The sequence below is a fragment of the Herpailurus yagouaroundi genome, unplaced genomic scaffold, assembly GCF_014898765.1.
Source record: "Herpailurus yagouaroundi ecotype Mexico unplaced genomic scaffold, PumYag 28, whole genome shotgun sequence".
NCBI lineage: Eukaryota > Metazoa > Chordata > Mammalia > Carnivora > Felidae > Herpailurus > Herpailurus yagouaroundi.
In genome coordinates, this window is record NW_024412376.1 from 15088361 (window position 1) to 15101195 (window position 12835).

General features: G+C 36.3%; 1 pseudogene; it reads right to left on the bottom strand.

Moving 5' to 3' along the window:
• Nucleotides 1–3489: 3489 nt before the first annotated feature.
• Nucleotides 3490–8093, bottom strand: LOC121027161 (DNA-directed RNA polymerases I, II, and III subunit RPABC4-like; annotated as a pseudogene).
• Nucleotides 8094–12835: the final 4742 nt, after the last annotated feature.

The window sequence follows — 12835 nt, forward strand, 5'->3', positions numbered from 1 at the left end:
CACAATGTTCCATGGATTTGAACTCAGTTGTTGGGAATTATTATTTTCCTTCTGGTGATGGCATACTTCCTTGATTAGTCTTATTCAGATGTGGCACCGTTTCTTGTTGTTGCTTTCCTGGGGTTGTTTAGGATTTGCGTGGGTAGACTGGCTCCACTCCTGTCTGCCTCTTGTAGCAGAATTCTAAATTCTTTATGTATCCTCGCGTTCTTACAATTTACCAGGTTGGCTGCTGGGAAACTTCTTTTTGTTTTCCAGAGGGTGGCACTAAAGCACCAGTTTACTGTAGAGTTTTCCCTTGCTGGGAAACAGACCCTGGTCTGTTTTTCTGAGAGCATTCTAGTTACCAGACCTGCTCACTGCAGCACCTGGGAGCAAGCCTGAGTTGGGGGAAGGTTTGGGTTTAGCACTCAGGTGTTGGGGGTGCCTCTTGTGCGGGGTGATCCTCGAGTGACTTACTCCCAGGGTCTCATGTACAGACTTCCTGTTGAAGTCCTGAAGCAGTCAGCAGGGGCTGTGTCCCTTTAATGCCCTTTGAAATTTTTATTTGCTTCCTTTTTTTTTTTTTTTGCCCTCTTCTCCTCAGACATGGAGGTCATGCCTCAGTCAGTACTCTGAATGCTGCTGGAGAGAAACAAGAATTCTCTAACCATGACCAGCACAGCTGGGAAGACAACCTCAGTATTGGAAAATTATTATTTTCTTTTTGTGATGACATGTTTCCTTTATTTTTCATGTTTCTTGTAGTTTGGTGGGACTGTCTTTACATTTGAAGTAGCGGACACCTATTTAAGTCTTTGTTAGTTACCTTTGGACAGGGTATTCTGCTTAATGGTGTTGTTACTGATTGAGGCTTCCTTTTTTCATATCAGCACACCTACACCGCTCTTCCTGTGTTCTTTTGGCAGAATCTTAAGCTTTTAGGTCTTCTCTGGTTCTTGCAACTCACCATGTTGGCAACTGGAAGCCTTTCTTTTGTTTCACAGAAGGTGGTGGTCTAGCTCACGTGTTTGGTTTCTCCCTTGCCCGCAGACCGTGGCTTGTTTTCTGAGCACACACCCTGTCCATGCTTCTGCGTTTCGTAAATATATGGGGGAAAAGTGTACACTGAACGGGAAAAATGCACCTCCTTTTCTAACTAAGGGGGTCAGTTAAAGAATTATTGGGAAAGAAGGAAAAAATATAGCCTTTGCACTTAGTGCAAAATTAGTTGCAATAAATACCTAAGCAATGTCACAGACAAAGCAGTGACTTTGAAATTATATGTGATTCCTATCAGAGCTTTAAAATGGCGTTGTGTTTGATTCTAGAAACTACCGGACCGAAGCCTTCTACACCTTCTGCAGCCATTGTTTGGTCTGTTTAAGAAACAGAACCAATGACCAACCTGAGCCTAGAGAGAAGATTGATGTTAGCTCACAGGGATCAAGCCCTGAGTAAGAAACACCTTGACAGTGATAATGCCAGGGGCTCCAGTGGCTGCTGCCCCAGTTGGCTTATGCCAAATATGCTTTCAGCAACTTAGAGAGGTTTCCTTGTATCTCCATCTGATTGGATTTTGTTAAAGGAGCATAGGTTGCATTCTATCAATTGCAATTTCAGTATCTATTAAGATGATCAGAGGTTTCTCTCCTTTAATCTGTTGATATTTTTCGTTAGTTCTTTTTCTTTTTTTTTAAAGTTTGTTTGTTTATTTATTTATTTATTTATTTAGAGAGTAAGGAGAGGCAGAGAGGGAGAGAGAGAATCCCAAGTAGGCTCTGCTCTATCAGCGTGGAGCCAGGCAAGGGGCTCAATCTCATGAATCGTGAGGTCATGACCAAGAGTTGGATGCTTAACTGACTGAGCCACCCAGGGGCCCTCCTTAGTAGTTTTCTTAATAAATTGCAGTCTTCTTGCATTTCTAGCACAAAACCTTTCTTGGTCTCAATACCTTAGGCTTTCAATATAGTTCATGGCTCACTTTGCTGATGTTTATATAGGGGTTTTGCCCATATTTTAAATACCAAATTAACCACTACTTCATGTGTTATTCTTTAGGTTTCTTCTCCTTCTCCTCCTCCTCCTTCTCTTTTTTCTTCTTCTTCTTTTTAAAACTTTTTAAAATGTGTATTTGTTATTGAGACACAGAGAGAGACAGAGCATGAGCATGGGAGAGGCAGAGAGAGGAGACACAGAATCCGAAGCAGGCTCCAGGCTCCGAGCTGTCAGCACAGAGCCCAATGCAGGGCTGGAACTCACAGACCATGAGATCATGACCTGAGCCCAAGTCGGAAGCTTAACCGACTGAGCCACCCAGGCGCCCCTTCCTCTTCTTATTCTAAATGGAGTTAAAATACACGTAACATAAAATTTACAATCTTAACCATTTTTAAATGTACAGTTCAGTGATGTGAAATATATTCACATTGTTGTGCAACCATCACTACCATCCATTCCCTAATTCTTTTCATCTTATGAAGTTGAAACGAAGCTGAAACCATACCCAGTCTCCTCTTTCTCCATCCTGGAAACCACTATTATACTTTTTGTCTTCATGATTTTGATTACTCTAAGTACATCATATAATTTAGGTGTATAAGATATCCCTATCTTATGTAAAAAGTGGTTTGTTCTTCATTTGACTCGTTCTCTAAAATGAGTATGACAGTATAACACAATGGCATTACTAGGAAAATATTATGTTCATCCTCCAGTAAAATTCTGTATGCACAAATCAATAGTCAGTCTTAATCTGAGAAAAATATGCTCTATAAAAAATGTTCACACCGTACACTAAATTAAATTCAGTTTTGGTAATGTTTTCGTTTCCAAAATGAAGAAACATTTTCTTAATCTAAATAAAGAACATTTGGGGTGCCTGGGTGACTCATTTGGTTGAGTGTCCCAACTCTTGATTTTGACTTAGATCATGATCCCAGGGTTGTGGGATCGAGCTCCATGCTGAGCATGGAGCCTACTGGAGACTCTCTCTCTCTCTCTCTCTCTCTCTTTCTCTCTCTCTCTTTCTCTTTCTCTCTTTCTCTCACTCCCTTTCTCTCTCTCTCTCTCCCTCTTCCCTTTTCTTCCACTTGCCCCCTCTCTTTAAAATAAAATTTAAAAAATATAAATAAATAACATTCAATATTTATTTTCTTAAGTGTTTAATTTTAAGTGTAACAAATTTTGAAATTTAGGGAGATTAATGACTTTTCTATCCTACATCATTTAACTTGAGTTTTTAACCTAATATTCTGCTTCTATTATGAATGTTTTAAAAACATTCTTCCATATGGGTGCTTCTATTTAATCTTATTCTGCCTGTCTAGTAAGGGTTTGGGACTTGCCAATATGTTTGTAGAAGATACTGCTAGCTGTTTAACAAATTGACATTGGGTTCTTCTTTGGGTTCATAATTAGACTGTATATCCCAGCCCCCAAAGCAGGTAGGTGAGGCCATTTCCCTGAGTTCTAGCCAGAGACTGTGAACGGAAGTGGTGGGAGTCCCTTTCAGGCCTGGCCATAAGAGAGTTCTATGTCTATACCTCCGCGTTCTTTTTCTCTTCCTGTTGAATGGGGGTAACAATGGCATCTGTTTACACTGAAAGCCACATATTGGAGATGGCAAAGGCTCAGTTAGCTGGGTTCTGGAATGACCACCTGGAGGTAGGCTCAGTCTGCTGGAGTCACCTTTCCTAGACTGTGCATGTCAATATGAGATAAGGTTCTATGCATATGAGAGATTCCACAGCATTTGTTACTCTCTATTATAACTAGTGTTACTGATTAATACCAGGATTCATAATTTGAGGTAAGACAAAAGGAGAAAGTAGAATAGGGTGGCGACAATAGATTAAGAATTAGGCAAGAAAACCAAAACCAAAAAAACACCACACTATTATAATCTCTATACTTACTATGAGAGTGGTACAGATTTGGTTCTAAGATAACTAGCAATGCATGAGACTAAGGCATTCTGATTAATAAGCAAATTACCATATAAGAAAATTAATGTGAGCAATTTCACAAGATGAAGTATGAAGTATGATAATGTAGGGATTTCTCTTGCCATTCAACCTAAAGTAGTAATTATGTAAAAGTGTTTCCCACAACTTTTGGGTCAATATTCTTAAGTGTTTCAAAGACTGTTTTAATAATCCCCAGTACATGTTGATGTCATGACACTGGAGCTCCTTTTAAGTAAAAATAATTTGGATGGGGTAAAAACGAAATAGTTTAAATTCACATTTCTCGATTGATCTAGACTGATAGAGGAGTATATACAATATTATCTGGTTCAGTGGGCTAGTCTCTGAAAACTAACTTCATGCAGTTAATGCCAGCTGAATTCACAAGCATATGTCATATATGATGTGTGAGTAGAGTTAACATTCTTTTATGAACGCTGAGAATCCCAGCAATCATGGGTGCCGTATCAGAAGGTCTTCCTCTGGTCAAAATGATGTCAAAAGAGGAACACATTTTATGTTTTAAGATTTTTTTAAAAGTACAAATCTCTGAACATTTATTGAGCATACATTACGTGCTTCACACTGGACCAAGCTTGATATCACAGCAGTTTTTCTTGTTTAGAATTTATAATCTAGATCAGATGTCTTGGGGCCTCTTAAGAGAGGACTCTGTACCACATTGTAACGTCAGGAAACTACACTCAAGTTAAACTCTAAAAAGTTCAGAGAAGGACACCAGAAAAGGTCATTTCAGGCAGAGAGAAAAGCATAAGAAAAGGCACAGGCAGGAAAGAAATAAGACCTGTTACCTCCTTAAGGAGCTATAAATATCTCCTTAAAACCAAAAGACAAAGTGAGAGGTGGGTTGAAGAGGTGACAGAGGTAAGAAAGGAGTCAGGTTACCAAAGACCAAATATACAATTCCCAAGAGTTAATTTTATCTGAATGAGGAACCACTGAAGATTCTCAGCAGGACAGAGCCACGAAATTTATATTTGAGACAGAGCAATCTGAAGAGGATGGAGGACAAGAAGGTCAGTAGCCGAGAGATCAATCTTAAGGCTTAATACAATCACCGGTGGAAAATGGTAATAATTAGAATAATGGTGATAATAATAGCTAACCTTTATTAGGCTGAAAGCCTTTATGGATTATGTCATTTTGTCTTGTGACAAACCTTTGAGATAGGTGCTATTATTTCATGTTTATCCTACAAATAAGGAAAATGAACCCTGGTCAAATCACGCTGCCAGCTAACAAGGGGCACTGTGGGTATTTGGTCCCAAAGCCTTTCACTGATGCCCATAGTGTCTACTGGGCATCTGAGTATGAACCAATCCATCAGTAAGTCATATTAGCTCAACTTCAAAATGTATCTGACATCCAGCTGCTTCCTACTTCCTCCAAGCTACCATCCTGGCCCAGCCACCATTATTGTTGGCCTGAATTATCACAGGTGGCTCCTAATTGGGCTTCCTCGCTGTCACCTGTGTCTGTATTGTTCATTGTCACAGAACAGCTTGAGTAATCTTTTGAGTTTTAAACTGTGTCACTCTCCTGCTTACTGCCCCAGTGGCTTCCTATTGCAAGACCCTAAGTGTGCTGGCCTCCACCTACCTTGAGGCAAGCTTACTTCCTACCCACAACTTTTACACTGGCCGTTTCCTCTATTTCAGGAATGCTCCTTCCCCTTGTCTTTCTATGGCAGGTTTCCTCTCATCCTTGAGCCCTCTGCTCGAATGACCATTCTCTCTTGACTAACTTCCTACATGGAACCTAGAAGGGATGAAGATGTGCGTGAATTTATATGTGTGAAAAAGCAACTTATTTTTGCATTTCTCAGTTTACACTTTCTTACCTTACATATTTTATTCTTCCTTAAGACTGGTCATTTCTGACTTCATCTGTTATTTTTGAATTTTTCATAAGTTCAGTCTCTGAATATAGTTTCCAAGTCTCGCAGCACTATTTCCATCATAATTCCTATGCTTTGATAATACAGCCGAAATTAAAAGAAATGAAGTGAACTGGCCTATCACTGAGGATCAGGGCTAGATTTTAACCAATTTCTAGTGCTTTTCCCATAGGCATGGATATGCTTTTCATGAAAAGCAAGTACATAGTTGTTGGTCAGTGGTTTAGTAGGGGGCAAGTTATGTGTTATCTTCAAATTCAGACTAACTGGTATTTATATTTATGAGCACCATTCAAAATAATCTTTTAAAAGCAATTTTATATTTATTTTCCCATTTTTTCCCTTAAAACTGTCAAGGTAGGCAAGAGGTCACATCAGCCCCATTTTATAGATGAAGGAGACGTAGAACTAGGTAATTGCTTGAAATGGCAGTGTTGCATTCTAGGGGTAATACTTTTTCCATTAAACTGCTGTCTAGTTAACAAAATAACAATATTTAATTAAAGTATTGGTATCCAAAGGACCTGTGGCCAAATTAAGAACAGTTAAGAGTAGAATAACTATATTTTTCAATGAGGTGGGGTTTGTTTAAAGGCTGTCATAGAGATATCACATTTATGGGAATTCCTCTGTCTAAAAAGGTCAAGAACATGGCACAATCACAGAATTACAAAAGGTGTGGCTAAAGGAAAACATGAACCAATGAAACACTGAAAATTTGAGCATGGCAGTTCTTTGTATAGGATGTAATACATTTATAGACTTAGTATTCAAGGATGGTTATAGAAACACAGGTGTTTTTGAAAACTGGCATAGATTGGGGCGCCTGGGTGGCGCAGTCGGTTAAGCGTCCGACTTCAGCCAGGTCACGATCTCGCGGTCCGTGAGTTCGAGCCCCGCGTCGGGCTCTGGGCTGATGGCTTAGAGCCTGGAGCCTGTTTCCGATTCTGTGTCTCCCTCTGTCTATGTCCCTCGCCCATTCATGCTCTGTCTCTCTCTGTCCCAAAAATAATAAATAAACGTTGAAAAAAAAAAAAAAAGAAAACTGGCATACATAAATTTTTGAATGTCCCAGACACATAGATATTAATAGAGCTATTAATGATTGGGATATATTTAATCTTCAAAATGTTAAGGAGGCCACCAGGTTCTTCCATTATGATGGAATCCTGGAAAAGATGGAGTATATGTGTGATCATCAATTCCATATCCCTAAGATCAAGGCAAAAGTCTTAAACATTTATCCAATAATTCAGGGTAAACTAATCCCTTTTATTTTTATATCCTGAAGGATTTTTTTTACCTTAATAAAGGATTATACTTCGGAAATTGCACCTGTCCTATGAGTATGCTTCATCCATATCCTTGGGATTGATTTTGACTTACAGAAAACAATCATTAAAGTTTCTTTCTTATGGAAGTATTGAATCACTATGAGTGAAACTAATATAAAGTAATATAACACTATGTTAACTAACTGGAATTAACATAAAAAACTTAAGAAAAAAACTCTTTTTCTGTTCCCAAGATTTAAAAAGAGAATCAAGCATTAAATGAAGATACAGAAAGGCCTATATCAAGTAACAAATGAAAAATATAACTCCAGACCATGTATGCACACCGATAGTAAGTGCGTCGGTATGTTCTCTACAGTGTGATGCTAGAGAGTTTACAGTTGGTGATGTCAAACAGTGGTTTCCAAGGAACTTATTTAATCAGTCCTTTAGAGAGCTCTAGAAACCTTCATTTTTAACAATTGCCCCTGAGGATTCTAGGCTTTGATTAAAAGTGTGGTTTGGGGAAGCACTTTTAACCTTCATTGTGTGTCAGATTATGTACACAGTAAAATTAAAGTGTAAATCATGTAGTTGAACAAAAAATAATTTTCTTATAAACTATTAATAGACACCTAAATGCACTGTGATTTAAAAATGAAATCATGTATATTTTGCTGTATTCATAAAGAGAGTATGCTAATGAAAAACTTGTAACAATGAAAAGCAAAACAGCAAATCCAAATCCAAATGAAGGTATTTCTCTGAATTCCATGTTTTGTTGAGAATCAAAAGCCACCAATCTTTTAATTCTTTTTTTGTACGTTATTCTGTATGCATGTTCTCTGCATCCAACTGCATCCCAGGATTTTATGTCATTTTCTGTGTGACATTTCCCAGAGATATGTGTTGTTGGCTGCTGCTTTGGGGTTGAATATCCTTCTGAGTGTCCATTGTCCATCCCCATGTAGCATGGAGACACTTCTCACTTGGCACTTACAGATTCTGGCTCATCACGGTGTGGCCAAGATCCTCTCTTTTTACCACTATTGCAAAATTGTCTTCCCATCACATTTCTCATAGAAATGCAAATCCAGATATTTTCACCATGACTTTTGTCATGTTCATGCAATTCCAAACAATAAAGGTAAATCAGGTATTTCAGTATAATAGTAAAAATCCAGTGAAATTCTCTGGTTTTGTTTATGTTTCTTATAGTCTCAGTCGAAATAGTGGATAGAACACATTGTTTTTAAATATAAGTTGATAAAATCCCAGGACTTTTGGACATTGAGGTAATGGAAAAAAGCCTATATATCAGATATCCCTCTATAAAGTCTATAATAAGCAAATTATGTAGCAGCTTATAGTTCAAAGCAGACAGAACAAATCCTTTTCTTTTTTATGTCAATTGGTTAGTTGCTAAGGAAACTGGTTGAAAATTATTTATTTCCTTTATCTCACCTATTTTGATGTTCTGCAGTAAGTTATCACTGTCAATTCATTGTGTTTCTTGAAAAATGCCTACAGCCTTCTATATACACAAAACATTAGTCAACTCACATCAGTTATTTGTATATTTGGTTATAGTAGAGTATACTTAAATTGAGTAAACATTTGCATTGTGACAACTTCTGTTTTTTTTTTTTTTTCTTCTTCTTGATGTTGAACAGTTTTGACTGCTTTTAAAGGGCACACAGCTCTAGCTGTCTTCATTTGGGCTATGTCAAAGTCATCACTGTCAGGGTCATTACTGCATTTTATGTGTTGGAATAGTTCGTTTGCAGATTTGGCACTATGTCGAGCACAGACTTGGAGTTCTAATTCTGTTGAAAACAACATGCTGTGAATGCCCAAAACCCAAAAAGACAAAATGTGACTTGGAGTTTGGCCACATGCTGAAACCACAGCATTCATGTATTTACAGCTGATATCAAACATTCACAACATGGACTTTGGTATAAAATGTAGAATGACTGGCGATCAAAATATGATGTTTAATATTATTAAATAATTAAAAAATTTCTTCTTTAAATTCAGAGGTGGTAGCCTCCAGGTAAGATTATACTTTTAATGTTTGAAATTGCCATTTGACACATGTCACATTTATATAATCCAATCTCTCTTCACAGGAAATAGAATATTAAGCCTGGGTTTTAGCTGTCAAAGAATATTTCCCTATGATAACTTCTGTCTCTAGAAGTGAAAAGAGATGTGGGAATATGAAGTCAAGAATAGCTCCATGACTTTGAATTCTAAAAATGTAACAAAGAAAATGAATTTAAAAATAACCTTTATATTTTTTAAACGTGTTGCTATAATCCTGTCTGAGAAAAAGGCATGTAGTAAGGTCAGCTAAACCCATCAGAGGCAAAATTTGAATTTCCTGTATCTACATGTAGAGTTGGTTGGCCTAACAGCCTCATGTTAGTTAAAGTAAGAGATAGCCATTTATTTCTCTAGTAGGCATAAAAGCTCCTATATGATAACGCACTTGTATAATATTATCACTTTAAAAAATAATTCTAAGTATACTTATTCTATAAAAATCAGACTGAATTTATGAAGGATAAAGAGTCATTTAATAATAGAGGGAAGTCCTCTTTTATCATACTTGAAGAAAATGCTCTTGGATGTTAAGTTCTTGATCAAAGTTTATATGATGAGGCATTTTTTAGGGGCTGAGGGTGTTTGGAAGGCTTTGCTTATTGTTCATACCAGTATAATGTTTCAGAAATTCTTGGAATCATAGCAGGCACTATTTTACAGTATGTTTCTTATTTTTTTGTTGTATGTAAGGAAAACGATCTCAATGTGAATTTTATTTCGTATTTACCTGTAAAGAATATACTCATGTTTCCTTTGTAAATACTTCTGTTTTATTAATTAAATATACCACCAAATTGAACAAAAGTTATGGAGGCTGATAATGTTCATATGTATGTATCAAATTCTAATTAGGATATAATGGCCCAGAAATGCAATTAGAAAAGAGCTAAGGATAAGCTACTCTTTTTTTTTAACTTTTTAATTTTACTATTTTTAAAAATTTATTTATTTAAATTCAAGTAAGCTAACATACAGTGTAGTATTGGTTTCAGAAGCAGAACCCAGTGATTTATCATTCACATATAACACCCTGTGCTCATCCCAACAAGTACCTTCCTTAATGCCCATCACCCATTTAGCCCATCCACCCACCCACTGCCCCTCCAGCAACCCTCAATTTGTTCTCTGTATTTAAGAGTCCCTTATGGTTTACCTCCCTCTCTGTGTCTTATTTTTCCTTCCTTTCCCCTATTTTCATCTGTTTTGTTTCTTAAATTCCACATATGAATGAAATCATATGATATTTGTCTTTCTCCGACTGACTTATTTCACTTAGCATAACACACTCGAGTTCCATCTGCATTGTTGTAAATGGCAGGATTTAATTCTACTAGTCATTAAAGAAGAGTTAATACCTATTCTCAAAATGTTACAAAAAAAATAAAATAAAATTGGAAGGAAAGCTTCCAAACTCATTCTTTGAAGCCAGTGTTACCTTGATTCCAAAATCAGACGAAGACCCCACTAAAAAGGAGAATTACAGGGTAATATTCCTGATGAACCTGGATGCAAAAATTCTCAACAAGATACTAGCAAATCGAATTCAACAGTACATTAAAAGAATTACTCACCACGATCAAGTGGGATTTACTACTGGGCTGCAGGGTTGGTTCAATATTCACAAATCAATCAGCGTGATACACCACATTAATAAAAGAAAGGATAAGAACCATCTGATTTTCACAATTGATGCAGAAAAAGCATTTGACAAAGTTAGTTTTTAAAAAAAATAATAATGTAGTAGATTATTATAAAATAAGTAGTAGATTATTATAATAATGTAGTAGATAATATGTGTATTATATTAATAATGTAGTAGATATTACATTTAATGTATACATATAATGTAGTATACATATGTAGTATGTATACTACATATGTATACAAATGTAGTATATACAAATGTAGTATACATTTAATGTATACATATAATGTAGTAGATTATAATAATGTAGTAGATAATATGTGTATAATAATGTAGTAGATAATAATGTAGTAGATTATTATAAAATAAGCAATTTACTTATCACTGAGCTTCTTGGAATCTAAGGCAAAACAATGAGTAAATGTAAATCTATAATACTTTTTTTTTCAAGCAATCTGCACATTATTTTTCCACATTTCATAAGCTAATAGTAAACCCTCATTAATAGTAAATACATTTTACCAACTCAGAGTTTAAACAGTAAGGGAAAAAGCTTAAAGCAAGTTGTAAAGCATATGTCAGATCTGTCTAAACCAGAAGCCTTGCTAGATAGAAAAGCACATGGAAATTTCATCCTGACTCCATAATTTCAGCAAAAATATTTTAGACAATACACTTGTCAGAAATCTCCCATTTTTCTCTAACTAGTGAAAAACTGAACAGGAAATTCAGAATTAGGTCATTAAAAAGAAGGTTATTGTTAATTGTAGGGGATCCCAAACTCCAGCCATTATTTTTCAGATTTAAAAAAAAAAAGGCAAGCCAGAATTGATACTAGATGTGCATGAGAAAGAAAGAAAGAAAGAAAACTTAACAGATTTATCAAAGGAGTCCACAGAATAAAGGAGATAGGAATAGGATAAAAAGATAATTTGGAAAAGATCTCTTTAGAAAGGAAACAAGCAAGACATACTTACTTGACATCTATTTTTAATTCTCATGAAAATGAAAGTAATATAAATTCTGAAAACTGCTTATGACTTAAAAGACAGTAAGTCTGGAATATTTTAAGGAAACATTTTACAGAAATAACTATAGTTAACACTATAAAAATGTAGATAATTTTGTAATATTTAGGGCAGTAACAAAGATGTAGCTGTAGGTCCCTTGTGCTATAGGAAACAGATTCTTTAAGGTTACACAAATAATTGTAAGGTTAATCTATTTTTTTGAATTTTTTTTAACGTTTATTCATCTTTGAGAGACAGAGACAGAGCATGAGTGGGGAAAGGGCACAGAGAGGTAGACACAGAATCCGAAGCAGGCTCCAGGCTCTGAGCTGTCAGCACAGAGAGCGACGCTCTCGCACTCATGACCTGTGAGATCATGACCTGAGCCGAAGTTGGACGCTCAACCGACTGAGCTACCCAGGCACCCCAGGCTAATCTTATTATCAAAGTATATGTGAAAAGGAAGTCAGGCTTCTTGGGAAAAGAATAGACACAAATCAGTCCTAATGAATAAAAGAGGAACCTCAGTGCAAGTGGACTTTGCAAAAACTAGGAAGTAATTTTGTCATCTGATCAACAAGATTTAATTTGTACTTAACTATATGAATAGGGTTCTCCAGAAAAACAGAGTCAATAGAATGTGTATGTGTGTGTGTGTGTGTATAAAGAGATTTATCATAAGGAATTGGCTCACATAATTATGGAAGAGAGCAAGTATATGTAGTGTGAGTTGTTGGCAAGCTGGAGACCTAGCAGAACTAAAGGTTTAATTCTAGTTGGAGTTGGAAGTCCTGAGAACCAAGAAGAGCCAATGGTTCAATTTAAGTTTGAAGGCAAAAAGAAAACTAATGTTCCAGTTCAAAAGAAGTCAGGCACTTGGGGAAGAGAGTCATCCTTTTTGTTCTATTTAGGCCTTCAACTGATTGGATGAG